Source organism: Pipistrellus kuhlii, unplaced genomic scaffold (genome assembly GCF_014108245.1).
Source record: "Pipistrellus kuhlii isolate mPipKuh1 unplaced genomic scaffold, mPipKuh1.p scaffold_m20_p_16, whole genome shotgun sequence".
NCBI lineage: Eukaryota > Metazoa > Chordata > Mammalia > Chiroptera > Vespertilionidae > Pipistrellus > Pipistrellus kuhlii.
Window position 1 is genome coordinate 24,486,426 of NW_023425471.1, and position 4,466 is coordinate 24,490,891.

General features: G+C 39.3%; 1 pseudogene; it reads left to right on the top strand.

Moving 5' to 3' along the window:
• The first annotated feature begins 362 nt into the window (after positions 1-362).
• Positions 363-1,422, top strand: LOC118719962 (annotated as a pseudogene).
• The last annotated feature ends 3,044 nt before the right edge of the window (positions 1,423-4,466 follow it).

A 4,466-nucleotide genomic window follows, 5' to 3' on the forward strand; every position in this document is an offset into this window, starting at 1 on the left:
TCCCCTGACTTCCCTCTGAGATTTGACACTCTGATCATGCTTCTCTGTCTCTGGATCTGTTTTTGTTCATCAGTTTATGTTGTTCATTATCTTCCACAAATGAATGAGATAATGTAATTTATTTTTAAGACCTAAATAATATATATGATTTGCTTAAGATCACACCATTAATGAAGGATTTGGAATTAGTGCAAAATTTTGGTGATGCTCACACAATTCATTCTTTTTTCTACTGCATCATACTGGAAAGAAATATTTTGAGAGAAGTAAAACCACTAGCAAATTAGTCTGAATTTCAAAGGACACACATTGAAAATATATAAAATAAAAAATAAAATAAATAAAATGCATGTTGACCTTTCTCCCTCCCCAAACCCACCCCTACAGCCATGGCCGCCATCGCTGCTGCCCTCGGTCCAGGTGCTCCCCTGCCCCCGGACAAATTGCTTCAGAAAGGCTATTCGGAGAAGACTGAGGAGGAGCTGGAAGAGGATGACTACAACAAGCCAGATGAGACCCTCTCTGAGAGACTCTGGGGTCTGACGGAGAAGTTTCTGTAGAGGATCGGGTCCAAGGCTGGAGCCACTTTTGATCTCTCTCTCTTTGTGATTCAAAAAAATGTACAAGTTTTCCAGGGCAGCTTGTGGATTGGGACAACTTCCTTTATGATCCTGGTTCTTCTGTTGTCTTTGAGATTGAGAAGTTGCTAATGGAGCAACAGCAGCAACTGCAGCAGCGACAGATACTCTTAGGGCCTAACACAAGGCTGTAAGGAGGAATGCCAGGGGCTTTACCTTCATCCACTTCCTGGAAAGATCTATACCGTTACTGCTATATTCAACCTGTCTTGGTGGAAGAAGTTTGAAAATTCAATAGTATTTGAACTGCTGATTTTTTTTTTTCTTTTTGGCACCAAAAAATCCTAGTTGGGAAAATTTCCCCTTCATTGTCTCTTGGAGAGGTTCCCAACTTGCAACTGTGCCCCCCAAGCTTTCCTGACTGATTTCTCTCCTCACTCTGACACCAGAGTGCATCCATGCAGATGGTCACTCCAACTCCAGCCATCCCACCTCTCACTAAATTACTCCTAACCAGAAGATCTTTTTAGTGTCTGATTGTGGATTAGGAACTGATGCCATTGGGGAAGGTTGTACCCCTGACCATTAACGAGTGTTTTGTTTTGACATGCATACTATATGAAATACAGAATGCATTACAGCTGTAGTGTAAAAACAGCCACTGTGAACTTCTATGTATGTTGGAAAAGAGGGAGGGCCGGCAGCAGTTTTAACCACAGGATAGGTGCTGTGGAGGGCAGAGCAGGAACTCACTTCCTCTGCACATTTTGGCCATTAGACCTGTGTGTAAAAGAGAAAAAAAAAAGTTAGTGCTCACTTTTGTAATTAAATATTTAAAATAATTTTTAAAAATGCATGCTGATGTTAGCTCAGGTGAAAAGCCAGTTTACTCACACTAAGAAATTCCCATCAGTCATTTTTGCAAGGGGTTTTTGTTTGTAGCAGACTTTAAAGGAAAAGTGGATATTTTAGGACTAGGTGATTTAACTTCATATGTACTATTTAAAAAATGTGAAACAATATACTGAATGGGAAATATGGACTTTAATATATTTTATTGATTTTTACAGAGAGGAAGAGATAGTTAGAAACATCGATGAGAGAGAATCATCGATCAGCTGCCTCTTGCACACCCCCTACTGGGGATGTGCCCGCAACCAAGGTACATGCCCTAGACCGGAATCAAACCCGGGACCTTTCAGTCCGCAGGCCGACGCTCTATCCACTGAGCCAAACCGGTCCCGGCAGAGAAATATGGACTTTAATACATCTAAAACTTAGTTATAGTAAAATTTTTATTTTAATCAGTGAGCTGAGGGAATGAGGAATTATGGTTTATACTACCTAATTAATTCCAAAAATTTACTGTGAAAAATATTTCTTACATTATAAGAATGCTAAAATAAGAATGCTAAAATCAACAATATTTCCTTGAAGACTACATATTCTGTAGTGGGCTCTTGGATTATTCCTGTGTTTAGTGAAATATCATTCTACAGACTCATAACATATACAGAGTTTGGACTGTATATGTCCTGATCCTCAGATATTCTTTAAAATGTAAAACAAAATTTTTCTTTAACATTTTTGCTGAGTAAATGGTGTTATAAATATTTTTTTAATATAATGAAGGTTCTCAATTAGTTGGCTAGGAATGTGACTTTAGTATATCTTGTTCTATTTGTATTTGTAGACATCAAGTAATAGTTACACAATTTTTAATTTTAACTTAAGAGGGACATCCTTAAATTGTGACTATTAAATTTGTGAATGATGCTATATAATTTTTTCTAAAGTAAAGGAAAAAATAGCCAAAATTCAAAAAAGAAAACATCTACTTCAGAGATGAAAAACTGGCAGTCATAGACCAGATCCAGCTCTCAGATGCTGTGGGACTTTGTGTTTATTTAGTTTTTGGTTTTTTTTCAGTTGTCCATATGGGGTTTGTTTTTTTGTTAGTTCTCATCAAAGACTTTTTTTCCACTGATATTTAAAGAGTGGGAGGGAAAAGGAAGGAGAAAGAGAGAGAGAGAAATATGAGAGAGACACACAGATTGGTTTAGATTGGTTGGTTGCCTGAAAGTGCCCCGTGGCTAGAGATCACACCTGCAACCCAGGTACCTGCCCTTGACTAAAGATTGAAACCAGTCAAAACCGGTTTGGCTCAGTGGTAGAGCATCGGTCTGCAGACTGAAAGGTCCCAGGTTCAATTCCAGTCAAGGGCATGTACATTGGTTGCGGGCACATCCCCGGTAGGGGGTGTGCAAGAGGCAGCTGGTCGGTGTTTCTCTCTCATCGACGTTTCTAACTCTCTCTCTCCCTCTCCCTTCCTCTCTGTAAAAAAAAAAAAAAAAAAAATCAATAAAATGTTTTAAAAAAAAAGATTGAAACCATAAGCCTTGTGTGCAGGCAATGCTCTAACCACTGACCCACACCAGCCAGGGCAGCCCAAATCAGTTTTTAAAACAATTAGAATTAGTTCTGGCTGGTTGCAGGTTCTATTTCCAGTCAGGGTACCCATACCAATGTTTTGGCTTCAATTCCCAGTTGGGGTGCATACAGGAGGCAAACAATGGACGATTCTCTCTCACATCTATGTTTCTCTCACCCCCTCTCAAAAATAAATAAATAAATAAATAAATATCCTCAAATGATGAATATATATAACTAGATGGCAGCATTTAAAACCTGATAGATTTAGCATAAATTTATGGCTTTTCAAAAAATTAGATCTGGCCACACTGGCTCTATAGTCCCACTTTACAACAATCAGCTGGCACTGAACTATTTCATTTGCCACAGTCCCAGCACTTTATTTGGAGTTAAAACCTCCATGCTTTTTATAATCATTTGAGTTTAGAACCCTCACAACAGACAAACCTTATTCACAAATACAGGCACAAAAATACTAATTCAACAATACATTAAAATACTAATAGGACATCTACAGATGATGTTTAATACAAAAATGGAAGGGTTGTTTTGTATTAGGAAATCTATTAATATAATACATGATATCTATATTATTCATACAGTATCACATTCAAGAAAGTCTTTAATGTGGCTCAAAAGAATACATAAAATACAGCTGTTATTATACAAAGAGTGAGTAGTAAAAAGAGTAAAACCAGAAATATAAAATGAAATCAACATGATTATTTTAATAAGTACTAAAAAGTTATCCTATAGCCGAAACCGGTTTGGCTCAGTGGATAGAGCGTACGCCTGCAGACTGAAGGGTCTCGGGTTCGATTCCGGTCAAGGGCATGTACGTGAGTTGCGGGCACATCCCCAGTGGGGGGTGTGCAAGAGGCAGCTGATCAATGACTCTCTCTCATCGATGTTTCTAACTCTCTCACCCTTTTTCTCTGTAAAAAAATTCAATAAAATATATATTTTTAAAAGTTATCTGATCTAATAATCCTACCTAATAAAAGAATAATATGCAAATTAACCATCACACCACTATGCCCACAAGCCACGCCGACAAGCCAATCAGGAGTGAATAAGCAAATAAACCCAACCAAGATGGCTAGGCCACAGAGAGCAGGAAGGAGGCTTGGGTTTCCCCAGCAATGGAGGAAGTCAAGCTTTCTGCCTGCCCTTGCTGGCCTAGGCCTCCACTCAAGGCTACAAAGTTTCAATGATAGAAGATACATAAATCCAAACAGAAATGGCTGCAACCATGGAACAAGCAGAAGGCTTGGCTCCGCTCCAGGCTAAAAGTTTCAATTGCAGAAGAGAAATAAACCCCCCAGATACCAGGGCCTCCACTTGGGTTGCCAAGGTGGGGGGGGGGCATGGCTCACCTGAAAACCACCACAGGCCCCTTGCCCAGGCCACCCCATGCCCCAAGGGAACTCCCACCTTAATCTGGGACATCCTTTA